We start from the raw sequence: 12,445 nt of genomic DNA on the forward strand, positions 1-12,445 counted from the left end.
TACATGATAGGCAGCAGAGGGAAAGAGCCCATTTGTCCAGTCCGATGACACCTAAAGGATAAAATTCTGTCTTCTCTTTCCAACCCACAAGGATGAATGCCAAAAATACATCACTTATATCTGCTTTAGCTAACATAGGATAGGTCTGGAACAGACCTATGCTCCCAGTAAGCCTCATGAAATGCTATTTCATTAAGGGGAGACTTTACTTGCTAAGATTAGAAGCAAAAGAGGGTGGTGGATGAAACACTGCCCAAGGATATAAGTTCATGCAAGGAAGCAGGAGAGAGAATGGGTATCCGAAGATGTGCGCTCTAAGCCAACACTAATTCCAAAGCATCAGGTTATAATTCAGGGAGCACAACTGCTGGGGGTTTTTTCCCCCTCTTTTTTTCCCCCAAAGAGGGACAAATCAAGCATACTGACAAAGGAAGAGCATTAGTCACCACAGATAAATTCCTTTTTAGAGGTGATCTCACAAATAATTTGGCTCAGTGTAGACTATGATTTGGTTCCAAAAACCATAAGCTAGAGCATTTCATTCCAGGTCCCTCCTCAAATATCCATGAGAGGTAGAAATTTGGCATCGGTAGTTCTTGAAATCTCCCCAGGTGATTATAATATGCAACCAGGGCTGAGAATCTGGAGATGTAGAGAGAATTTAAATTGAACTTTAGTTAAACAGTAAAACGAGCTCTGACTCTACTGGCTGGAGCTAGAAAAGGGATATGCATTTACTGGGATGAGAAGATAAAGAAAACCAGGGAGTAAATCAAATGCTTTACACCTGTGCTTAACTAATTGTTACTCAGATAATTCAGACAATCTTACAGCACCTGAACCATGAAATTCCTTAGTTCTGTTTAAAAAAAAAGTAACTCTTCAAATAACCGAACTCTGAGAATCATGTAAATCATAAAGAAAAAGAAGAAATCTCATTTTTTGAATTAGTTGATTTCATATATACTGTTTCACTTTCATGATATTAACTAGTTAGCTTTCTTTCCATTTTATGTTTGAGGAAAGTAAGGCTTTAAAAATCTTAGTAATTTTCTCAAGGTCACTTGTTAAGGGTGTGGTAGGCAGCATAATGGCTCCTAAAAATGCCCTCACCCTAATCCCTAGAACCTATTAATATGTTACCTTACATGGTAAAGAGGACTTTGCAGATATGACTGAAGTTACAGACCTTGAGATAGAAAGATTATCCTGGATTACCTCATGGAACAAATCTAATTGCATGAGTCCTTAAAAGTAGAAAACCATTCCCAACTGTAGAAAGAGAAAGAGAGAGATGTCCTAATAGAAGCAGAATCAGAGAGATTCAACATTTTGGGTTTTGTAGGTGGAGAAAGGGGACTCTGAGTCAAGGACTACAAGTGACCGCTGGAAGCGGATAAAGTCCAGGGAACAGAAACACCCCTAAGAGCCTCCAGAAAAGAATGTAGCTCTGCCAACCCTTTTTTTTCTTTTTTAACCATCTATATTGGAGTATAACTGATTTACAATGGTGTGTTAGTTTCTGCTTCATAACAAAGTGAATCAGCTATACGTATACATATATCCCCATATCTCCTCCCTCTTGCATCTCCCTACCACCCTCCATTCCCGATCGCACCCTTGTAGGTGGACACAAAGCACAGAGCTGATCTCCCTGTGCTTTGCGGCTGCTTCCCACTAGCTATCTATTTTACATTTGGTAGTGTATATAAGTCCATGCCACTCTCTCACTTCATCCCAGATTACCCTTCCCCCTTCCTGTATCCACAAGTCCACTCTCTACGGCTGCGTCTTTATTCCTGCCCTGCCCCCTAGGTTCTTCATAACCATTTTTTCTTTTTTTTAGATTCCATATATATGTGTTAGCATATGGTATTTGTTTTTCTCTTTCTGACTTACTTCACTCTGTATGACAGTCTCTAGGTCAATCCACCTCACTACAAATAACTCAATTTCATTTCTTTTTATGGCTAAGTAATATTCCATTGTATATATGTGCCACATCTTTATCCATTCATCTGTCGATCCTGCCAACACTTTTACTTTACTCAATTGAGACGAATGTCAGACTTGTAAGGTAATAAATTTAAATTGTTTTGAGTCACTATATTTGTGGTAATTTGTATGAAAGCAATAAAAAAACTATTACAGGGGTCCTACAGGAGCCAGGCTATATATTTATACTTAAGTATTTCTGAAATGAATTTAACCTTGTGATTGACAGCAGCAGCAGCTTCCAAGGGATCCCACCACACACCTGAGGCAAAAGCAGCCTAATACAAAGCAGTGACAGCAGCAGGTCACTGCCCCACACTTGGGGTAGAGGGGGACTTGATCTACTGTAGCAGCAGCATAGCCTGAATGGGAACCCATCCTCCTGTGGCACTAGTCCCATCAACATTAGTCTAATCTGCTAGCACCTGCTGCGCCAACAGGCCCAACATATACAAACCCTCCAACTCAGCAGCATTAAGTGAGCCAGACTCAGTGTTTCCTGAAACTCATATCCAATGGCACTGGAAAGCCCAGATATCACCTAATATTATGAAAACATAAAAAAAAACAATAACAGAAGACTGGGAACTTCAGAAAGAAAAGGGGAACAATGGAATGGGTGAAAACAAGTGGGGTAAATATAAGAGACTATCATTAGCCTCATGAGTTTCTTAAATACTATCTGATGGTCAAAGCAAATATTATGACACCATCTGATGTGGTTCTCAATGTAGAGAAAGGAAATACTACAGAAAATCATACTTTAAAACTGGGGAATATTAAGAGACTAAATGGAAGTAAAATTTTGAAACTTCACTTGAAGTAATAAAACACTGATTCCAGTAGGCTATGGTAAGTTACATATGTATACTGTGATGCCAAAAGTAACCACTAAGAAAACTATACAAACAGTATACACAAATGATTATAAATAAATTAAATTAAAATGGACTATTAAAAAATGTTTAAGTAACCCACCAGGCAAAATAAGAGAAACACAGGATTGAGAAACTAAGGTAAAAGACAAAACAAAAAATAAAATGGTAGACCTAATCTTTAACATAGCAATAATTACATTAACTGTAAATGATCTAAATAAGCAAGTCAAAGACAGAGATTGGAAGAGTAGATTAAAAATTCACAAGCATGATCCAACTATATACTGTCTATAAGAAGTTTACTTTAAACATCATGATATAGGGAGTTCAAAGTAAAAGGAAGATAATGATATATCATGTGAACGTTAATCAGAAAAAGTAGGAATGGCTATATTAATATCAGATAAAGTAGACTTCAGAGCAAAGGAAATTATTAGGGGCAAACAGGGTCATTACATAAAGATAACAGGAATAATCCACCTAGATGACCTAATGATACTAAATGTGTGTGCACCAAACAACAGAACTTCAAAATACATGAAGCAAACACTGAAAAAAGTAGTAAAAGGAGAAAATTTTAAATCCACAATTATTATTTGAGACTTCAGCACAGCAATTTATAGAACTACCAGAGAGAAAAATCAGCAAGAATATGGAAGAAATGAAAACATCATCAATCAATAGGATATAACTGACATTTAAAGAACACACTCAGTAACAGCAGAATACATATTCAAGTGTCCATGGAATATTCACTCATATACTATATACTGGGCAATAAAAAGAACCTTAGCAGATTTAAATTGTAATGTGCCTAAGTGTTGGATGCTAAGACTCAGAGGATTTCTTATTTCTTTCATTTATATATTCATAAAAAATTAGCAGATTTAAAAGAATAAAAATCATAGAGTATGTTCTCTAGCCATAATGGAATCAGACTAGAAATCAATAACAGAAAGACAACAGGAAAATCTTCAATCATGTGAAAACTAAACATCACAATTCCAAATAACTCATGGGTAAGAAAGACAGCAGCAAGGAAATAATTTTTAATGCATAGAATAAAAGAAAATGGAGATATAACAGATCAAAGTTTGCAGAATGAAGTGAAAGCAATGCTGAAAGGGAAGTCTATAGCACTAAATTGGGAAAGAAAGTGTTTCAAAGCAATAATCTAATTTTCTATATTACAACAGTAAAAAAGGAAGAGGAAAAAAACACTAAACAAGCAGAAAGAAGGAAATAATAAAGATGAAATAGAAATCCATGAAACTGAAAACAGGAAAATAGGGGGGAAAAATCAATGAAACAAAAGGCTGGTTCTTGGAAATAAACAATCTAATCAATAAAGATCTAGCAAGACTGATAAAGATAAAAAGATGGATGGCACAAATCACAGATATCAGAAATGCAACCAGGGATACCATGACATATCCTGCAGGTTAATAAGGGACAAGTTGTTATGAGCAAGTCTACACTATAAATTCAAAAATGTAGGTGAAATGGGCCAATGCTTCTACACTCAAAACTACCAAAACTCAGCCAAGATGAAATAGATAATCTCAATTTTCCTGTAACCATTAGAAACACTGATTTTTCATTTAAAAACTCCCAAAAGGAATATTCAGGCTTAGATGTTTCACTTTTACCCAAGATATAAAGAATTAACACCAATTTTACATGGTTTGATAAGAAAGAGAAGTAGAAGGAACAGTTCCTAATTAAATTTATGAAGCCAGTATTACCTTGATACCAAAGCCGGACAGGGATAGTATAGAAAGAAGAAAACTACAGACCAATATTTTTTATGAAATTGGCTGTAAAAATCCTCTGCCAAATATTAGCAAATTAAATCCAGAAATATATAAAAAGAATAATATACCATGACCAAGTGGCATTTATTCTAGTTATGCGAAGTTGGTTAAATATTTGAAAATCAAACAATGTTATCCACCATATCCAATAGATTAAAGGGAAAAGTCATGTGATCCTATCCAATAAGGCAGAGAAAGCACTTGACAAAATCCAATCCCATTCATGATTTTAAAAAAAGAAGAAAAAAGAACTCCAAGCAAACTAGGAATAGAAAAGGAACATACTGAAACTCATAAAGATGATCTACAAACAACCTATACCGAGATTATATTTAACCGTGAAAGACTGAATGCTTTCTCTGTAAGATCAGAAACAAGGCACAGATATCTGCTCTCACCACTTTTATTAAATGTATTACTGGAGGTTCTAGTAAGAAAATAAAGCAAAAATAAATAAATACATACATTTAAAAGTTAAATTTTTAAAAAGTTCATTTAAAAGATAAAAGGACTATTCCTACTATGTTGAATAGGAAGGAATATATCCTACTGAATGTTGAAGAGTAATATATCCTATTATATTGCCTAAGGAAAAGTAAAACTGTCTGTGTCTGAAGAGGACATGATAATCTAAATGGAGAAAATACCAAGGAATCCACAAAAAGCTTGAGAAATAATATTAGTTTGTAAATGTTTTAGAGTACAAGATCAACACAATTTTATCACATTATATATTAATAACAAATGTGTAGAAGCTTAAATTAAAATATGTGATGCCATTTACAACTGACCTAAATAAATACTTAAATACAAGCCCAATAGGACATTTATAGGACCTCTATACTGAAAATTACAAAATGCTGATGAAGAAAAATTTTAAAGTCCCAAACAAATAGGGAGACATACCTTGTTCATGGATTAGAAAACACAACATAATAAAGATGTCAATTCTCCCCAAGTTAAGAGGCTTAACACAATTACTCTTAAAATGCCCTCAAGGTTTTTGCGGATATAGACAAGCTTTTTCTAAGATTTATATGGTAAGAAGAGGCTGAAGAATAGCTAAAACAATTTGTAAAGGAAGATTAAAATGGGAGGAATTAATCCACCCAATTTCAAGACTTTGCAGTAATTTTGGAGGGTAGATACATAGATCAATGGAATGGAATAGAGAACCCAGAAATAGACTGACATAAATACATTTAACCTGTTTTTGACAGCAGTGCAAAAGCTATCAAGGAAGAATAGACATTTCAAAAAATGGTACTGAAACAGTTGGACATCCCTTGACAAAAACAAACAAAAAATGAACCTTAACCTAAACCTCCACACCTTACACAAAAATTAAATCAAAGTGGATCATAATCTTAAATGTAAAAGCAGGACATTTTTAGGAAAAAAAATAGAAAATCTTTGGCATCTAGAACTAGGTGAATAATTCTTAGACTTGACACCGAAAGTATGATCAATAAAAGCAAAAACTGATAAATTGTATCTCATCAAAATGAGTTAAAAATGCTTCATAGAAGATCCTTTTAAGTGGATGAAAACTCAGATTACACAGTGGGAAAACATATTTGAAAATCCCATATGAGACAGATGACTTGTATCTATAATATACAAAGAACTCTCCAAACAACTTAAAAAAATCCAACTAGAAAATAGGCAGAGGACAGGAACAGACATTTCATGGAAGAGAATATACACATGGCAAAGAAGCACATGAAAAGATGCTCAACATCATTAGCATTAGGGAAATGCAAATTAAGACCATAATGAGATATCAGAGAATAACTAAAATTATAGTGACAACATCAAATGCTGGCGAGTACGTAGAAAAGTTATATCACGTCACTGGTGGGAAAATAAAATGGTTTAGCCACTCTGAGAAACAGCTTGACAGTCTCTTTTAATCCTAAAAGTAGATTCACCCTACAACGCAGTACTTGTACTCTTGAGCATTTATCCAAAAGAAACAAAAACTTAATTAAGTTCCCACAGAAACTTACACATAAATGTTCATAGCAGTTTTATTTATCATAGCCAATAACTGGCAACTACCCAAATGTCTTTCAATGGATGAATGTTGAAACAAATTGTGATAAAATCTTATGATAGAATACTACGGAGCAATGAAAAGGAACAAATTATTAATATATGCAAAAATTAAAATGAACTTCAAGGGAATGATGCTGAAGAAAAAATTTTTAAAAGCCAATCTCCGAAGATTAAGTAATTCATGATTATGTTTACGTATTATTCTTAAAATAACAAAACTGTGGAGATAGAGAACAGATTAGAAGTTGCCAAGGGTTAGAGATGGGGGTAGAAGGTACAGTGGGGAAACTTTGTGAGGTTTTTGTCCCAGTACAAATAATACAGCACTCTTGGTTTTAATCCCTAAAGATTTTTAAAAACAATTCCTAATAAGAGTTGTCCAGATATTTAGCAATGGCAGCAGATTACAGGTATAGCTCCCCAACATGACAACTTCAAAAGAGATTGTACTAATTCAATGCATATGTTAATTTTAAAAAGGCCAGTCACAGTACTTAAATGGTATATATCTTAACGATATTATTCTAAGTATCTAGCTGTACCAGATGGACTAGCAGGATTTTCTGTACATTCAATCTTATTTAAGACAGGAAATCTTATAATAAGAGAGTTAAAAAAAGAAAAAGAAAAACAAACAAACCTCAACTACAGTTGGATATTCTCATAGGAAGATGAGGTGAAAATATGTAGCAGTGGTTCAAAAGCTTAAGCAGTGGCACCTAAATTTGGCTGCATATTAGAATCATCTGAAGCACTTTTTAAAAACCCTCACACTGACTGTTGGTCATCCTAGACCAATAAAATAACTTTAAATCTCCTCAGACGATGCCAGTGTCTAGCCAGAACTGAGAACCAGCAGACTAAGCAGAAGGGGATGTTTCTACAAAGATTTCTTAACAATAAGTCCTTTCACCCAATCAGATTTACCTTCCCACAAAGGGGTAAAGAAGGCTAGATGCTGACCATACTTGCTTAGCTTTAATTAGCACTTGTGACTCGCCCAAATCCTAGATCATGTTTCCCCTAAATTTCATGTTATTCCCTAAGTTTTTCAAATCCAGGGCTAAGGGGTTTGCCAGGATGAGGTTTTAAGTGTTCACACAGGGGAAGTCCCTGGCAAACCAGGACAGCGGTCACTACATTGAATTGTAAAGCATCCTAAATAACCCTGCCACTGCTCCCAGATACTAGTCTGTGCCAACCAGTGGAGAAAAGGCATTCTCCATTACTACCACGGCAAATGCTGCTGTACTTGCCTTGGCTACTCCCTATCTTTTCCAGGCATCACTCCCCTTCACCTGCTGGTGGACACTTTGGCCAGCTGACAATGCAGATATTTTCAAACTTTAAGGTGAATAAAAATCATATGGAGGGCCTGTTATAACAGAGATCACTGAGCCCCACTAGAGTTGCTGATTCCATAGGGCTGGGATAGGGCCCTAAAACTTGAATATCTGACACATTATCAGGGGACGCTGGTAAAGCTGGTCAAGTTGTTACCGAATGCAGGTTCATGTGTCTGAAGCACAGTGAGGCCAAACAAACCTAAAGGTTGGAGTCTGGAGAAGAGAAAGGTTTATTGCAGGATCGAGCAAGGAGAGGGGTGGTCCGTGTTCCAAAACCCCTGAAATCTCCAAAGGATTTCAGCAAAGCATTTTTAAAGGCCAGGTGAGGGAGGGACATCCCAGGGCATGTGATCAGCTCGTGCACAATCCTCTGATTGGCTGATGTTGAGGCCACAAGGCAGGTAACATTATCCATCCTTAGGTGCCAGGAGGTCTGAGGGCTACGTGCTCATGATCATCAAGGAGTTCATTTCTTCCATTGGGTGGTGGTTTTTAGCATCTGAAAACTCAAGAAATATGCCTGAGATACTATTATCTGAGTACTTCAGAGAGAAACTACAATAGAGGATATGGGGGATGGGTCTGTCCTAGGAAGGCCCCATAGGGTACTGCTTGGTTACAAGGTGACCATACTTTGAGAACCACTGCTCTAGTGGCTTGGAATGTTAAGAAAGCAATGGAAGAATCCCTTCCCAGATCTAGATTCTAGTATCACCAGCTATTTTGGTGGGAGGAAGGGTAAGTTTTGTCCTTGCTTGGACTTCTTGTTCATTTATATCAAAGCCTATTTGAGGCAGTGCGTTCGGCAGTCCTGCAGATCTGTCTTTTGCTTCAACAGTGTTTGGAATGAACAGACCCAGGGACGCTCCTTGCTCCAGCCCCCGACCACCTTCCAACCTTTCTTCCTTTCGCAACCTTTGGAATCAGACACTCAGCTATCCTCAGCCTCCAGGACAGGCCAACACCAGTTTTTGAGCTTAGCTCCTTATCACTGATCAACCACGAGTTCACAGGTTCGTCAGAATTATTCCACCGAGGTGGAGGCCGCCGTCCACCGCCTGTTCAACATGCATCTGTGGACACTTACCTCTCTCTGAGCATCTATTTCGACAGCAACAATGGGACTCTGGACAGTATGGGCCACATTTTTCGCCAACTGGCTGAGGAGAAGTGTGAGGGCGCCCAGCGCCTCTTGAAAATGCAAAACCAGTGCTGCGGCCGCGCCCTCTTCCAGGATGTGCAGAAGCCTTCTCAGGATGAGTGGGGTAAAACCCAGGATGCTGTGGAAGCCGCCATTCTTAGGGAGAAGAATCTGAACCAGGCACTAACGGATCTGCGCGCCCTGGGTCCTGCCCGTGCAGACTCCCAGTTCTGTGATTTCCTGGAGAGCCGCTTCCTGGAGGAGCAGGTAAAACTCATCCAGAAGATGGGAGACCACCTGACCAACCTCCGCAGGCTGGCTGGTCCGCAGGCTGTGCTGGGCGAGTATCTCTTTGAAAGGCTCACCCTCGAGCCAAACAGGAGTCTCTGAAGTCCAGCCGCGTCTGAGGAGACCCTCTGGCGTCAGAGCTTCTGCCTGAAGCCCCGCTCTGCAGCCACTAGGCAGCTTTGTAACCGCCCTGGAGCCCTCTCCCAAGCCTTGGACCAAATGGAAACAATAATGCTTTTTGCAGAAGGAAAAAAAAAAGCCTATTTGAAATACAAACAGAATAAAGTGAAAAAAAGAAATATATACATATATTCACGTTCTTTTAACATATGAATTGCCCCACTTTATCTGTGTGAAATAAGTTTGTTCCCATTATTGGGCTGGTTCTCAAGCTTTGCTGCTCGTTTGAATTACCTAAAGAGCTTTGAAGAAAAACATTGGTGTCTGGGTCCCAGCCCCAGAGATTTTGATTCAGTAGGTCTAGGGAGGAGCCTGGGCACGGGAAGGTCTCAGAGTTCCCCAGGTGATTCTAATGTGCAGCAACTTTGTGAACCACCTCTTGGCTTCAATGCAGCTAGTCATCAGATATTAAATCTAAGACACATGGACTACTAGTGCGTGAGCTCTGTCGCTAGGTGTATTCCATTTTCTTTCTCCTGGAAGATTCGTGCCAGGGAAAATGATTGATAGTTGTGTTACTTCTCTGAAATGGATGGAAATTTCCAATTAGCGTGAACAGGGGAGGGTGAATGGGTGAATGCAATAAGGTGTATCATTTACGTATTGCCCTATGTGTATGGCTAGAAGCTTTTGCAACTGAGGTCTGCCCTACTTTTCATGCTAATGGTAATGCTTGTCCTCCTAATGCAGCCGTAAACTTTATAAGCCCATAGGTAGACAGCATCACAAAATATTTACCCCTCCCCACTGGCCCACTCTCAAGCTTCACTCCCCTTCCCCAATACACAAATGTACATCAATGCGCTTGAGACCAATATCAACATACTGACCTTCAATTCTTCTACTCTGCAGCTTCCCTCTTATCAGGAGATGTCAGCATTTAGTGCAAGGACAAATGCTTGCCTCTTGAGGAGTAATGTAGACAAAGCCTCCAAGAGACAAAATAGCCCTTAGGGAGGGGGAAAAAGTCTTTCAAAAAGGTTGATGCCCAGAGGAGGCATTTTCAGTCATCTCAGCTTAGAGGTCAAATATCCAAAATTAAAAAGGTTAAAAAAAAGAAGAAGAAAGCAAGGAAGAAAAGAAGGAAACAATTTTCTTATCTCATAGTAATAAGGCAGTTTTCCTTAAAAAAAAAGACTTAAATTCTCTTTCCTAATCAAAATGTGCTTTTCCATCTTTAGACTATTCCTCTTATATCCTGTATTATTCATGATGTTTAATTCTTGAAATAGCACATGGCTGAAAACAGAAGCTAACCTCTTGTTCACTATGAATTAAATCTTCTTTTCCTAGGACCCGTCTACAATGTACAATTTGGGGTTGGCCAACATAATTATTTTCTCTGAAATACGTTACAGCATTTTGCCTTTTCAATATATAGTTATACAATACATTGATAACACAACATATTTAATATAGTCAATATAGTAAATACAGCTATAACACACATGATATGATGCCACTTTGGTGATTTTCTTCATCCATGTAATTCTGAAATTTGACAGTATAGTTTTCATATTCTAATGAGCTGAGTATTACCTTTGCAAGGATAGAAAAATAAAATAAATTCATAATATTCTTGTGTGGTTTGCCCCTGGGGTGGATTACCATAATGGGGGGATATTTGAGCCTTTCCCCAAGTCATTAAAAATCCTCCAGCGAGCAGCCCCTTGTCCTCTCCAGGGAGTGGGGGGAAAGGATCTTTAATCATAATAATCCTGGGGGGAGAAATCTCAGAAATAAGACATCTGCTTCTGTGCCTTGTTGTTTTGCAGAATAGCAATGATTGCCTTAGCAGCTTCTATTGCCATATGTATACAATAAGTAAATGAACAGAAAATTGAATGAACGCATAAAAGAAGGATAAACCCACCCAGCTTAACAAACCCACTCTCTCACCTGCTGTGCCCCGAAACGTGAAAGAAAGAATCATGGGATCACAAGGATTAATAAAATAACAGTCTCTGTTAACAATATTGACAGGAGGTATAAGGATAATTTGTCTGATGTGGGACCAACAGCTTAACTAACTGCTTAATTCTTTTTTTTAAGGGCAATTCATTCATTTATTGTTTAAAGATTGTAAGACATCTGAATTTTTGTAGCACAATTTAAATGTTTTACTTTTTTGATAAAGCAGAGTATAATAGCAAAAACAATTAATTTCCAGTAATATCTATATCTCTATTCAGAATTAAGTCTTCCACAGACATGTAACCTGGAAACAAAAGCCTGTTACAATAAGCAAAGCTTCAACGGAGTGGCTACTTTTCGGGCCAGGGAAAGGTTCATCCCTATAGGAGGATGATGTGCTATGTAAAATGGCTGCAAGGTCACAGCCTTGAGGGCGTTGGAAGTCTACTATCCTATTCCACATTACGTAGTTCAGGGACCTTCAAATGTCTGTTCATCTGCAACCAAGCTGGCAACCTTTAACTGATATTTCAAGCAGGTAAGAAATAAATGAAAAGAAATCCCTACATTGATGTTCCTTGATTTACACTGTTAAATGGTTCATTAACATGTAATTCTGGCTAAGAATTACATTTGAGACTCCTTGCCCAGATTTTGGTTAACAGTACAAATCTTTCAGAAATTCATGTTTTTATTAATCAATAATTTGTCAGCTAGGATACGTTCAGGCATCAGCTGCAACATCAAAATAGGTGCACTGCCTCAGCGCTTTGGAAAGACATAATCTAAAACACTAATAGCAGACAAAATATCTGTTACTAGACAGCATAT

At 37.6% G+C, this 12,445-nt stretch overlaps 1 pseudogene across 1 annotated transcript in view; it reads left to right on the plus strand.

Moving 5' to 3' along the window:
* The window catches only part of LOC308611241 (ferritin light chain-like), a 34,177-nt pseudogene extending 24,389 nt beyond the window's left edge, over positions 1 to 9,788 (plus strand). Inside the window, exon 2 of the transcript in view lies at positions 9,098 to 9,788. The product of the transcript in view is annotated as a ferritin light chain-like (transcript). The remainder of the gene's footprint in view (positions 1 to 9,097) is intronic.
* The last annotated feature ends 2,657 nt before the right edge of the window (positions 9,789 to 12,445 follow it).

Source organism: Mesoplodon bidens, assembly GCF_964165515.1.
Source record: "Mesoplodon bidens genome assembly, contig: HAP1_SCAFFOLD_313, whole genome shotgun sequence".
Taxonomy (NCBI): domain Eukaryota; kingdom Metazoa; phylum Chordata; class Mammalia; order Artiodactyla; family Ziphiidae; genus Mesoplodon; species Mesoplodon bidens.